General features: G+C 45.5%; 1 protein-coding gene and 1 pseudogene across 2 annotated transcripts in view; both read left to right on the forward strand.

Annotated features, from left to right (window-relative positions):
• Positions 1-14,997, forward strand: part of LOC309625619 (phosphoglycerate kinase 1-like) — a 122,107-nt gene that overhangs the window by 45,653 nt on the left and 61,457 nt on the right.
• On the forward strand, positions 18-9,171 carry LOC309625943 (eukaryotic translation initiation factor 4E type 2 pseudogene; annotated as a pseudogene). The gene has a single exon. The product of its transcript is annotated as a eukaryotic translation initiation factor 4E type 2 pseudogene (transcript).

The raw sequence follows: 14,997 nt of genomic DNA on the forward strand, positions 1-14,997 counted from the left end.
CCAGCCAATCAGAGCCCCCCCCCTTTACATAACTTCTCTGGTGTCCTATGCTTTTCCTCTTAGCATGCCATGCACCAGGCAGTTGACCCTTGAACTACATGGTTTGAACTGCGCAGGTCCACTTATACACGGATCTTTTTCAGTAGTAAATACTATAGTACTATACCATCTGCGGTTGGTTGAATCCGAGGATGTGGAACGGTGGATAAGAAGGAATCATGTATATGGAGGGCTGACTATAAGTTATACACAGATTTTTGGCTTCGTGGTGGGTCAGCGCCCCTAACCCCTGTGTTGTTCATGGGTTCAATGTATATACTTATTTGTTCAACGTCAATCCTTCCACACCCATTTCTTTTTTTTTTTGGAGTATAGTTTTTTCAGTTTCAGGTGTATAGCAAAGTGAATCAGTTATACATACACATATATCCACTCTTTTTTAGATTCTTTTCCCACGTAGGCCACTACACAGTGTTGAGTAGAGTTCCCTGTGATATACAGTAGGTCCTTATTAGTTATCTATTATATGTATAGTAGTGTGTACATGTCAATCCCAATCTCCCAATTTATCCCTCTTCCACCCTCCATTTCTTTTTTCCTTTTTTTTCTTTTTTAGATTTTCTTTTTTTAAAAAAAATTAATTAATTAATTAATTTATGGCTGTGTTGGGTCTTCGTTTCTGTGTGAGGGCTTTCTCTAGTTGCGGCAAGTGGGGGCCACTCTTCATTGCGGTGCACGGGCCTCTCACTATCGCGGCCTCTCTTGTTGCGGAGCACAGGCTCCAGACGCACAGGCTCAGTAATTGTGGCTCACGGGCCCAGTTGCTCCGCGGCATGTGGGATCTTCCCAGACCAGGGCTCGAACCCGTGTCCCCTGCATTGGCAGTCAGACTCTCAACCACTGCGCCACCAGGGAAGCCCCCTAGATTTTCTTTTTTGATGTGGACCATTTTTAAAGTCTATATTGAATTTGTGACAATATTGCTTCTGTTTTATGTTTTGGTTTTTTGGCCCAGAAGCATGTGGGATCTTAGCTCCCCGACCAGGGATTGAACCCACACTCCCTGCATTGGAAGGTGAAGTCTTAACCACTGGACCACCAGGGAAGTCCCATCCCACCCTCCATTTCTTGATGACAGATACCAAATCTGTTTTGTTCAACACCTGTGTGCTAGCAAATTGCCTGGCACAGTGGAGGCCCTCGCCAAATAGGTTCTAAAGTAAGGAATGAAAAACAGTCTTTCTCATAGCAATTCTGCACAGTTGTGACACTTGGCCACTTTTTGCCTCAACTGCCAATTAATTAAATGGGAGTAATATATCCTTTCTCAAAGATCAGTTGCCCTTCTAAAAGTTGGGAAATGCTGATGCTTGGGAAATGCTGCTGTCCCCATGGAGGTTCCAGGCTGGTGTGCTGGATAGCACGCTCCCAGAGGCTCCACAATGCCACAGCCAATTTCTTCTCTTTCCCCACCCATGTATTAATTGGAAGGAGATGTTATCTTTCACAAGACCCAATAAAATTCTTAATTTATACCCCAAACAGAAGTTGGGACATTGCTATGTTATGAAGGAAAATCAGATCAGAAACTATCTCAAGGAACCCCTGAAGTAGAGGCCCTTTGAAGGCCACCATTGGTCTTGGATCATTTGTCTAAAATCTTCCGTTGTGCTCTCTTTTCCATGCCCCAGGCCAGGCACTGGAAGTCCACTCAGAAGCTACCCAGCGTGCAGACACTGAGGCGTGTGGTAATGAGGACACCGTGTGTGTGTGTGTGTGTATGTGTGTGTGTGTGTGTGTGTATGTGTGTGGGGGTGTGTGTGTGTATGTCCTGGAAGCAGACCAGGTGCTCAGGGAGAGGCCTAAGGATCTCTAGTAAGTCTTGAAGGACAAATGCAAATTAGGAAGCAAAAGAAGATGTTCAAGGTCAGGGGTCCCCAACTCCCGGGCCACGGACCAGTACCAGTCCGTGGCCTGTTAGGAACAGGGCTGCACAGCAGGAGGTGAACGATGGGCAGGCGAGCGAGCAAAGCTTCATCTGTATTTACAGCCGCTCCCCATGGCTCACATTACCGCCTGAGCTCCGCCTCCTGTCAGATCAGCAGCGGCATTAGATTCTCATAGGAGCGTGAACCCTACTGTGAACTGCGCCTGTGCGGGATCTAGGTTGCGCGCTCCTTATGGGAATCTAATGCCTGATGATCTGAGGGGGAGCTGAGGTGGTGATGGTAGTGCTGGGGAGTGGCTGCAAGTACAGATTATCATTAGCAGAGAGGTTTGACTGCACAGAAACCATAATAAATCAATGCGCTTGAATCATCCCGAAACCATCTCCCCCCACCCCATCGGTGGAAAAATTGTCTTCCACGAAACTGGTCCCTGGTGCCAAAAAGGTTGGGGGCCACTGTTCTAGGTGAAGAGGACAGGATGATGAAAGCCACAAAGGTGTGAGAACTCCCAGCAAGTCTGGAATCCATCTCTGCATGTTTTCTTAGGGTGTGTATATGGCTTAGTGGTTACTGTTTGTTCCAGGTGACAATGCTTTCTCACCTTGGAGTGTCTGCAAGAGTGGTTACCCAGTGTGATTCTGAGAAACCACACTCCTGGCCAGCTGATGCCAGTGGGGGGATGAGAAGGCACCCCATTTCCAGCTACTTCCTTAAAAGGGATCCCAAAAGAGCACTGTATTGCTATATTTATGATTCAGTTTTTGGAAATGGAAAGACCTCTTGCCAAATCCCTGTCAACAGAGGTGGGAACTAGGATGGGGTGCCCAGGGCCTGGGAGAGGTGAGTGGGCTAAACCTTGGGGTTTCCCAGAATTTCAGAATTAGAAGGGGCTGAAATGGGTAGGTTGGCTGGCCTCCCCTGGACGCTGATGTCTGAGACTTCTGTGGAAAAGTCCAGTGGGTTGCACGCTTGCCCTCTGGCTGGCTTGTGAAGGAACATGACCTTAACCAGTTTGGGCCAGTTTACCTTTAGGGTGGACCACTGGGCAGTAGGCCTGGGAGAGGCACACCCTCAGATCAGCCTGTTCCTCAGCACAGGAGGTTGCTTTGTTTCCCTCAAGGCTCGTCTGCTTATGTTGACACTGATTCTTCTTGTAAAGTGATTCATGGGCAGGGTTTTACTCACAGGTGAAAAAACCATAAGGCATGGATCTCCATGAGATCATTTTGCTCCCACCTGGGAGGTAAAGCCTTCTTTCTAACTCAGGCTAATACAGGGTTTTGTACCACCATCGTCACCATAAACTAATGAGTAGCCCATTTTCTTATTGAGGCTCCTACAAGTTACCACATTTCCGGGGTGTCCAACTCTCACCAGCAGCTCAGGTTTCTGTCCCAGTGAACTAATGTTCTCATCAGTAGTTACCTCTGATAAGCTGAGGAAAGTGGAGAGTTTAAGGACTGAAAACTAATTGGGGAAAGTGGTCACTTAAACTTCCTACCCGATCAATGATCCCTTTGCTCTAGTCTAGCCTTCTCAGGATTTGGGGTGCAGTGAGAAGTGGATCTGCTATTTATCTCACATATATTCATGTCTCTGGGCTCCTCCTTCACTGGAACCACAGACTGGAAGGGACCTTCGGGATGATTTAGCCCACCCTGCATTGTGCATTGAGCTCAAAGGCCCAGAGACGTTATGCCTGAGAGCACACAGTTATTAGTGAAGGGATGGACCCAGAACCCAGGCTTTTTGACATCCAGCTCGGTGCTCAGTCCACCAGCCCACGCTGCCTCCATGCTCATGTTCAGCGCTGGGTATTTTATTACCTTCTTTCCCCCAACCCTTCGTGGCTTTGTAACCAGAGCACGGTGGTCTTTATGCAGATGATACTTAGGAAAAGTGTAGCCTAACTTTTGATTTGCTGGGGGTTGTCATGTCAGCTTGCAGGAAATGCACTAGAAGTGTGTGGGGAAACACTGCATCCGCCATGACTTCCACGTTCGCTTTTCAAGGAATGGGGCAGTGATATCATTCATTCTTGAACAGAAAAAACAAACCAAGCTTGTTTTCAGGCTCTAGCACAGCACTTCACACAGAGGCCGGAATTCCCCTGCTGGCCATCATGCTGAGTACAGGGCATCACCAGTACTGTAAAGTCTCTGGATCTTTTGGGCTTAAATGGAAAAGCATCATCTCTAAGGTGGGGAAGAAAGTACAGGCTTTGTAGTTTCACATAAGAAAAATCCAAGTAATATCCCTTGGAATATTAGCTACCACTGTGGCCTGCTTTCTATGTGTCAGTTATGGTGCTCCTATTAACTCATTCAGTGCTCAGCCCTAAGTGGTGAGATTATATTATTCCCAATTTTATGAATGAGAAGAGTGAGACTCAGTGGCTTGTCCAAAGTCATAAGGTAGAGTGTTGCAGAACGTGGAGTCAAGTTGGCTGACTGTAAGCCCTCCAATCCAGAAATGTCTGAAGACATGGCAGGAGGGCTCCCAGGGATAAAGGCCACTGAGCTGCCATCTCCTGCCAGATGCTGGGCTTCTGTTCTCCACGCTCAGACTCCTAACGGGAACAGCAGAACACTTGTTCACGTTCTCACCTCCACATCCTATCCCCATAGAAGGGTGAAAAAGAAGCAGAGGAGATCCAGCCACCTCCACTTGCCCTCTCAATGTTTGTCACCATGAGCTGCAGCAATGAGGATGGACTGGACTCTGGTGTGATGGGCTGGCACATGGCCTCAAGTTTCTGGTGCTGGGGTTTGGAACACAGCTGCACTTGCTCCGGGGAGGAAGAGGCATGCTGTTTACCAGCACCAAGTCTCTGAACTCATTCTAGTGACCTTTGAGAATTCACTCTCTATGGGAATAAAAGTTGTGGAGAAGGAATTTTTTTATCCTCTACACACGTCTAGGTCGAATTATTATTGCCAAATAAAACAAGTATAATTTTCCCCTCCCATAATCTTAAACAGACATACTCTAGAAACATTTTGTCCATGTCTTCAGAAGATTGCTTTGCTTTTTCTGGTGTCAGGTCAACAGAAAAATGTGACACCCTAGTCGTGAAAGCCTGGGCCAGTTTTTGAGCGATATCTGTATAACTGGTGGATTTTATTTTGTTATTACTTTTTGTTTGCCCTTCATCATACACTCCTCAATAGAACTAAAGACACTCTCTGTTCTAAGGAAGCTCATGATCTAATGATGCCTTTGGGAAGTCACTGGTTTTTATTGTGGCTATTTTGCAAATCAAAAAAACCAAAAAAGGTCAATGCAAGTTGTAAACCTATTAAGAAGGAAACGGAGAAGCTACAAAGTGTCACAGAGATTTGTTATTCTTGGAGTTTGTTTTTCTCTCTGTAAGGAAATGGGTTGGTTTTGTTTTTAAAACCAATTGCAAAAAAAACCCCATTAAACATGGTGGGAGGATATACCCATAGGACCACTTTATAAGGAGCAATGAGCACTTGAAAATTATCAATATTCCTTTAAATTTAGGAACACTTTGAGTGCTCTGAGTGAATAAATGAGAGGGAGTAAAGAGCTGGGTAAATATGTAAGCTCCATTCTGCAGTTAGTTTTCTAGAGGGATGCTGAGTTATATAAGGAAGTGAGCAAAGCTTAGAGAGCTAGAGTCCAGATGATTCCACCCAGAAGGTTCTCCCAGCGCAGTGGGGAAGAAGAAGAATGCCATTTCCTTCTTACTATCTGGACTGGCTCGAAATCCCCTGGTCTGGTGGTTCCACTGGTGTGAGGAGCGTCGCCACCCCTCCCTGCTCTTCCCCTTCCCCACCCTTGCCCCTTCATAATTCCCAAGGAACCTGAAGCCCTCAAGCCAGTCAAGCTCACTGAGACTCAGTGTATCTCCCAGGATCTTCTCTGACACATGGAAGAAGAAGGAATATTTCTTAGTTCGATGATTTGCTTCTAGTTTATTTAAGGGTCAACAGCCAAAGGTGAAAAAGGGATGTAAAGACGAGATCTAGGTGAGGCAGTGACGACGGCGGCGGCGAGAGGATGAACAACAAGTTCGACGCGTTGAAAGATGACGACAGTGGGGACCAGGATCAGAATGAAGAAAACAGCACACGGAAAGATGGTGAGAAGGAAAAAACGGAACGAGACAAGAGTCAGAGCAGCAGCAAGAGGAAGGCTGTTGTCCCTGGGCCAGCAGAGCACCCCCTGCAGTATAACTACACTTTCTGGTACTCCAGGAGAACCCCTGGCCGTCCCACCAGCTCACAGAGCTACGAACAGAATATCAAACAGATTGGCATCTTTGCCTCTGTGGAGCAGTTCTGGAGGTTTTACAGCCGCATGGTACATCCCGGGGACCTGACAGGCCACAGTGACTTCCATCTCTTCAAAGAAGGAATTAAACCCATGTGGAAGGATGATGCAAATAAAAATGGTGGCAAGTGGATTATTCAGCTGCGGAAGGGCTTGGCATCCCGTTGTTGGGAGACTCTCATCCTGGCCATGTTGGGGGAACAGTTCACGGTTGGGGAGGAGATCTGTGGGGCTGTGGTCTCTGTCCGGTTTTGGGAGGACATTATTTCAATATGGAATAAGACTGCCAGTGACCAAGCCACCACAGCCCGCATCCGGGATATGCTTCGGCGAGTGCTTAACCTACCTCCCAACACCATTATGGAATACAAAACCCACACCGACAGCATCAAGGACAATTCAAGCTTTCGAAATACAAAAATCACATTGTGAAAGTACACAAGCTGGCAATAATCCTTTTCTGTATGCGTGTGTTTGCCCGAAACGGATGGGAGGTCTCCGGCTGGCCCTTCCATCTGCTCACGGAGGGGACGTCCCTGAGCCTCGTGCTGCCCTTTTGCACTCATTCCTGGAGGACGGATTCCACTAGACACCCTCCAGCATCGCTGACCTTATAAAGCGGAAAAAATGGAAAGCGTGACTTTGTAATAGACAAACTTTTTTTTTAATGGGGTTCTGTGGGGGGAGTTCAGCCTTTCCTTTTGCTGTGTGCTGTCCAGATGCCTCCCAGGCACCCTGTCGTGCTCTCCTGTGCTGTACGAAGGGCGTCGTGACCACGTGTACAAGCCAGAGCTGTCGACTGAGTGTGATCAGTATTATGAATATCTGTGCATCCAGGAAAAGCTTTTTGTTGGAGAGTCCCGGAATAGCTATAAATGCTGTCTTCTAGATCTGCCATTAAATTATTGGGACATTTTGTTTTAAAAAAAAAAAAGACTAGATCTAAACATTGTTAAGGTAGAAAACTGGTACTTTGAGAGTCGGCATTTCTGCATTCAAGGGTAGAAATGGAAATTTACCTTTGGGGCACCCTAGTCATTTTTGAAGAAACGGCTAGGTGGCCCTTCCTCTATTATGCTGGCCGGTATAGCAGCAGGTGACCTTGTTTTCCCATTTTGGAATATCTAGGGGGTGCATTTTGTTCATTGTTGTATCTGTAGCACCAAGAGCTGTGCCTGGTGCAAAACAGATAAATATCTGTAGGAATGAATGAATGTTTGATCAGTGGAGGTAATTCTCTTAGGCTGCCAAGATGTGAGGGCTGGGAAGCATGTCTGAGAACCCTGCATGGGAGCTTGACATGCACTTTTTAAGAAGTTATATAATTAATAGCGACTGGAAAGAGTTGAAATAGCATGCTTGGCACCACAGTTACTGTAGGCACTTATGGCTTGACCTGAGGCCTTTGCACAGTCTGTCACACTGTCTCCATTGAAAATGCATCTGAGTCCCAAGAATTGGCTTATAAGTGACCTTGGGAAATACAAACCAATCTTAGTTGAAACCTGCCTGAAACTCTGGTGCAGCTGTGGCTGTTTAGCAATATGTCCACAAATAAGGCATTGCTGGGAAACCCAATGGCCTTTATTCTTGTGGTTTGTTCCTAGCAGGAAGCGTTGGTGTAGTATCAGGAATGTAGACTTGGACTTTGTAGACCACTTTGCAGCTGTGACATTTTCCTAAGTGTCCCAAGAAGACCAGAGGATCTTAAATGGGCCAGGGAGAGGTCCTTCCAGGTATGTTAATATCTCAGATGCTCTGGCTGAGCAGAGTGTGACTCAGAAACATCCCAGTGGCCACCACCAGTCACGAGTTTCAGTAAGATGCAGATGAACCAGAGAAAATCAGGGTAACATCACAGAAGATCATAAGGTTTGACATGAGGCTGGTTGATCAGCTCTGAGAGATGGCTGGGCTATCACACACAGCAAATAGCATTATTGCATAATGATGCAGGTTTGAAGGGATATTCTCCTTGTAGGCTCATTCAGGCACCCCGACTTGTTCTCCTGGAGGCTGGGGTTTGTGAGAAGCAGGCAGTCTCAGCTGACATCTGTGCTGAGGCCACAGATATCCAGGCAGAAGCCTGGCACCTTGTTCTTCTGCATGAGGGCCCTGGGGCCTCAGGGGAAGGTGGAGAGTCTAAGGCCTTCTGGCCATAAGACTGTGCCACCCTGCTGATGGAGGGGCTGATATCAGCTCGGAGAGAATTCCAGACTGACTGCTCAGATGTACTTCCTGGAACATGAAGAAGGGGCTAGCAGGTCTTGGCAGGGCATAAGGACAGTGTTGTAATATACTAAGCAAGAGAGAGGTTTTTAAGTAGTAGGAGAGGTTATGCAATCTCTACCAGGATGTGGGGAATCAAGGTAGGGTGAGGGACAGCACTGACCTCTTCAATAAAGGCAGTATCAGTGGTCACTGTGTCCCCTATCAGGGGCTCCTCTGCTAGTGACCAGTTGCAGTGACACTTGTAGCCTCTTGTGTGGGGAGGGAGAAAGCCATGAAGGGCATTAACCAGCCTGAGCAGAAAGATGACACTGGGTTAGCTTCATTTTCAGGTTGGCTCTGCTCAAGCGGTGACAAAGATAAGCACTGGTAATGCCACGTTCATATCCCGCCAGCTTGTTACCAAAGTGGGAAGAATTTTTCTCTTTCCCAGGAGGACCAGTGACAGTTCCAAGGCTGGTGATGCTCGCTGGCTCAGCATGAGTCAGGTATTATGACTGTGACCTTGATCAGCTAGGCCTGGGGCAGGTAACTACTCTCAAGCCCTTGGCCGGAGACTGGGGGAGAAGTGGTTCTCCAAGAAAAACTGAGTTCCCTTCATCTAAGAAAAGGGCATGAGTGCTGAGCAGCAAAAAAGTCACATTTCCACACTTTCTGACTTGAAATGAATGTGTGACTGGGTGTAAGTCAAAGCCAGAATTTCAATGAAGAACCAGTCACCTAAGGTCTTCATGTAGCTGCAGTGTTCCTAGAAAGTGAAGGGGTTTCCCTGACCTGCTCTAGAATGTTTCTTAAGAAGTAAAGTATGCTCAAGCACTTAGCACTGGAAAATAATCACGTGACTAACAAACAAACGGACTGGAAACTGGGGGAAGGGCAGGCAGGAACCTAAGAGAGAAGGGTCATATCCTTTCAACAAATAGGCAGCATTACTTAGAATAAAGGAGGAAATGAGGCAAGAATTGAAATAATGAAGTGGTTATTTTTTTTGGCCAAAAAAAATGGTGCAACATCTGTGTTAATATTTAGCCTAAAGAAAACCCCAGTAATTTCCGTTATTGTGATATTATTAGATGACAGCGACATTTTTTATTCTTCCTTATCATTTTCTAAGTTATGAGTTAATCTAATCTGGCACTCAGGTTCTTCTCCATCAGGTAAAGTCCCTCTCATTCTTCAGTGGTCCCTCTTCAAAGGTACCATTCGTGTACCTTCTTTCCAGATTCACGTAGGGGGAGATCCTTTTTCTCTCTTTCTTGTCAGCTTTTCTGCTTTTGTACCTACTGCTAAGATAGCACTTATCATGTTGCACTGTGGTTTTTCATTTGTTCAAAAAGTTCTTTCGGGCAAGACAGACTTGAGGTACATCATTTGACTTCTCTGAAAGTCAAAGGGGAGTAACAGTTCCTTCCACAGAGAGGTGCTGTGAGAATTCAATTAAAGAAGCTGATGCATGAAAAGCACATAGCATGATATCTGGCACATGGTGAGAGCCCAGTAAATATTAGTGCATTTTAGTATTTATTCTCATTGAAATAATAGTAATTATTATTGATATGTATTTTACCAGATGATGAGTTCCTAGAGGACAGTGGCTGTTCTGAGGTCATAGTAGATACTCTATATATGTGGAAAGAAAAAAAGACAGGGAAAGGAGGGGAGGATAGGGGAAGAGAGGGAGAGATGGAGGGGAAAGAGGGAGGAAATAATAATGGGAACAACTAAGAAGGGAGCACTGCCAGGTTTGTCCAGAAGTAATAGCCAATGTAGCTAGAACTAGCCTATCCAGCAAAGAAGGATCTAGATAACGTTTGTTTTATAGATGAGGAAATGTAGGGGCCAAGAAAAGTTAAGGAGCAGGTCTAAGACCACGAAGTGGGGCTGGAATACAGGCTGTCTCCCGGGGTTACTCCTCACAGCCCCTGCTGTTGCCGGATCAGCTTTTTGTCCTCTCCATTTTCCTTAGCAATGCCAAGGCATCCACATGGCTTGATAAACCTCAGCTGACCTCTGCCACTGGGAGAATAGGACATTTCCTGTCCACCCCCAGATGGAGACCGAGGAAAACGTAGGTATTTGGTGGGAATTTTTCAATGTCTCCTCCTGTGAAAACCAGAAGACAGCCATTAAGGTGTAACATGGTCCTGGCCTTAATGTGGTTGGCTCCAAGGGATCAAATCCTACCCGCACCCGTAATGAGCCTCACTGACTCTGATTGCAAGTGATGAGGCAGTTAAAGAAACACAGCGTTATGTCCTTGAATATAGGTTTGGACTGAACTGCCTACAAGGATTACTGCCTTGCTTGGGAAATGGGCTTGCATTTAGCTGATATAAGAGCCTAGACAGGGTATCTGCAGCTCCTTCTAGAGGGAGTATCAGAAAAGAAACCCATTCCTGTGTTTGGGTGGATCTGGTTCCTTAGAAGTGAGTGAAAACTAATATAGAGACTTGCAGGGGATGCCTAAGAGGGGATGTAGGAATGAACTTGAGAAAAAAGAGCCACACTGGGTGTTGTAAGGTCTGAAATATATTTTAAAATATTTCCTCACAGGCAGTGTGCTCTCGTGCATGTAGTTTACATTATACTCTAGGTACAATCATTTGTCCTAATCGGGAATTCACACCCTAAGGTGGCAAGCCAGCATTCTAATTAGGAGGCCTGTATTCCAGAAGCAGCTACTATAAGAGCTTCCATGATCTTTATCTCTGATCAATAGCAGTTGCTTTACCAGTTGGCATAGAAATAGGTTTCCATTGATGAAAGCAGTGGCTTTTTAATTGGCATAATGGATACTACCAGTGGGGTTTCAATAGCGAGATTGCTAGTTGTAAAGATATGTGGATTGTCTAAAATATTTTAGAATAGCCCTTGCTTGAAAAGAGTATAAAAAACCAGACAGTTCGGTAGCTCTTGGTGAGCTTCCTGTGTCCAAATTTGAATTTAGAAGATTCTGGTTGCTCGATAATTATTGTAAGATTAATTGAATTCTGCTCCTAGAATATTGTCACATTTTCTGACATGATGATGTGATGTCAGGAGCTATAGCAGCTTCGCCTTAACTATGAAGGACGAAAGCCAACATGTTGAATGTTATTAGTTATGTAATGCTCCCTAACAAATTACCCCGAAATTTAGTGGCTTAAAACAACAACAATCATTTATTACTTTCCAGTGGTTTCTGTGAGCCAGGAATTTGGGAGAGGTCCTGGCTTTGGTGTTTCTCATGAGGTTGCAATTAATGTTGGCTAGAGCTGTAATTATCCAAAGACTTGCCTGGGGCTGGAGGACCCACTTCCAAGATGCCTCACTCATATGGCTGGGATAGTGCTGTCTGCTGGAGGGGAGGCTCAGTTCCTCCCCATGTCAACTTCTCCGTGTGGCCTGAGCTTCCTCACAACATGGTTCCCAGACAAGCATCCTGAAAGAGAGAGTGCCAAGGGGAAGCTGAATCCTTTCTGTGACCTAGCCTCATATAGCATCACTTCTGCCTTACTCTTTGGATTGGGATGGTCACAATCCCCTGCCTAGATCTGGAGAAATATATAGGTGTGGCCATCTTTGTGAAATAAAATCTGCTGCACTGTCTTAGTCTACTTTGGCTACCATAACAAATACCATAGGCTGGGTGACTTAAACAACAAATATTTATTTCTTCCAGTTCTGGAGGCTAGAAGTCCAAGATCAGGGTGCTACCACGGTCAGGTCCTTGGTGAGGGCCCTATTCCTGGTTATGCCCTCAAATGGTCTTTCCTTGGTAGGTGCACAAAGAGAGAAAGATCCCATGTCTCCCCCTCTTTTTATAAGGGCATTAATCCCATCACGAGAGCCCCACATTGGAGGTTATGGTTTCAACTTATGAATCTTAGGGGAACACAAACATTCAGTCCATAACATACATTAAAGATAATGTAAAGAGGAAAGATAGAAAAAACCTAGGTCCTTGATACCATAATTGTGCTGCTGAAATAATAAACCTTAGAAACATTTCTGAATGTCTTGTTTCATAAGATAGTACATTTTCTTTATAGATTTATTCTATTATTGTAGCTGAAACTATATTACTTGGTATAAAAGCCAGAGCAAAAGAAATGGGTTCAGATTCTCCCAAAGCTGCTTAGATGATATGACTTCAACCAAAGCATTTAATCCCATTCATTTATTCAACAGATGTTTATCAATGGCCTTCAATGTGCCAACCAGGTACCAGGTACTGTTTAAGACACTAGGGATGCAATATAGTGAGTAAATAGAAATCCCTGTCACCGTGGAGCTAACAGTCTCCTCTGTGTTCTGTGGGTCTCTGTGTGTGAGGGCGGTGGTGGAATGTGGTGGCAAGTGAGAAACCAGATGAATAATTAAACTGATGTGAGTGGCGAGGAGTACGATGGAGAAAAATAAAGCAGGGAAGGAGGATAGAGTGGCGGGGGAAGTCCTCCCCCAAAAAGTGACATTTGAGTAAAGACTTGAAGGAGGTGAGGAAGTGAAGCATGTGCAAAGGCCCGTGTGGGAACAGACATGTGTGTGTGAGGAGCATGAAGGAGCCAGTGGGACCCGGGGACTGAGGACCATAGGAAAGGAGGACAGAAAGGTTATGGAGGGGGCAGCAAATTGTATAGTGATATGGGAAGCCACCTGAGCTTTTGATTAGAGAGTTAATATGATCCGACTTACACTTTAACAGGATCACTTTAGCTGCTGTGTCGAGGATTAGATTGAAGAGGGGCAAGCGTGGAAGCAGGATGACTAGTTGGGAAGCTATTAAAATAACTCATATGAGGAACGATGGTGAAAATTTGATAGCAATGGAGGTGGTAAGAAGAGGTCAGATTCTGGACATGTTTTGTTAGAATTTTTTGGCAGATTGGAATTGGGCTACAAGAGACAGAGAGGTGGCAAGGGTGACTCCAAGGTTTTGGGACTGGGCAGTGCGAAGAACAGTGTTTTAGGTTTCTATTGCTGCATAACAAGCCAATCTTAGCGTAATAAACAATAGCAACATTAATTTTGCTCCCAAATCTGCAATTTGAGCTGGGCTCTGAGGCAACAGTTTGTCTCTGCTCACTTGAGTCAGCTGAGGCAGCTTGAAGTTGGGGGCTGAAATCATCTGAAAGTTTGCTTGCTCACATGTGCAGTGATTGATGCTGATTGTGAGCTGAGGTTGGGTCACCCCTGTGTGGCCTTTCCATGTGGCTGCTTGGCTTCCTCACAACATAGTGGCTGGGTTGCAAAGGTCCAAGGGTGAGTGGCCCCAAAAAGAGAGCAAGCCAGGTAGAAGCTGTATCAACTTTTATGACCTCGCCATGGAAGTCTGTGTCACTTCTGCCATATTTATTGCATCAAGACGGTTACAGAGGGCTTCCCTGGTGGCGCAGTGGTTGAGAATCTGCCTGCTAATGCAGGGGACACGGGTTCGAGCCCTGGTCTGGGAAGATCCCACATGCCGCGGAGCAACTGGGCCCGTGAGCCACAACTACTGAACCTGCGCGTCTGGAGCCTGTGCTCCGCAACAAGAGAGGCCACGATAGTGAGAGGCCCGCGCACTGCGTTGAAGAGTGGCCCCCGCTTGCCACAACTAGAGAAAGCCCTCACACAGAAACGAAGACCCAACACAGCCATAAATAAATTAAAAAAAAAAAAAAAAAAAAAGATGGTTACAGAGTTCTGCCAAGAGTCAGACAGAGGGAAATAGACTTCCTCTCTTGATGGGGGAGTAGGAAGAGCACGCAGGAGTAGATATCTTGTCGCAGGATTTGGTTTTGGAAAATAAATTTCGCCACGGATGGAGTGGCCATTTATTTGACATAAAGAAAACTATAGAAGTAGCAGGTTGGGGTGGTTTGAGATCAGGAGCTGGTATCAGGAGTTTGAGATAATTTTGTTTGACATGCCCCTTGGACTTTCAAATGGAGAAGTCAGGCAGGTAGGTGGATCTGTGAATTTAGAGGTCAGGGGTTGTCACCAATGTATAGTTAATATTTAAAATCAGAAAGCCAGATAATGTGACCAAAGAAGTGAGTGTAGACAGAAAAGAATGTGATCCAAGAATCGAGTTCTAGGACACCTGACATTTAGCAGTGAAGGAAAAGTGGGGCAAATGAGACTGATAGGGATAGGCCAGGGATGTAGTGTGGCGTCCTGGAAGCCAGGTGAGAAAAGTGCTGAAGGAGGGGGCAATGAACCAGATTTTTCAGTTTTGAAGATTGTGATTCCGTGATGGGAAACACCTGAAAAGGTGTTTGTATTCCTAACTCAGGCTGTTAGTCTCCATCAATCCAAATTTTTCTCTCTTCTGCTGGATCAGAAGCTTCTGGAGGGCAGAGATGTTAGCTTTGGTCATCTCTGGACCCTCTAAGTTCCTATCATGATGTTCTCCACACAATAGATACCTAATAAGTGAGGGTGAACAGACATTAGCAACAAAGGGATACTATATAAGTTAAATTCCCTTAAAAGGGCAGTTATAAGCTTGAGGAATTAGTCGATTCTCATTATTTGTGGTAGTTATGTTCTATAAAGT

Source organism: Balaenoptera borealis, assembly GCF_965194805.1.
Source record: "Balaenoptera borealis genome assembly, chromosome: 1".
NCBI classification, from domain to species: domain Eukaryota; kingdom Metazoa; phylum Chordata; class Mammalia; order Artiodactyla; family Balaenopteridae; genus Balaenoptera; species Balaenoptera borealis.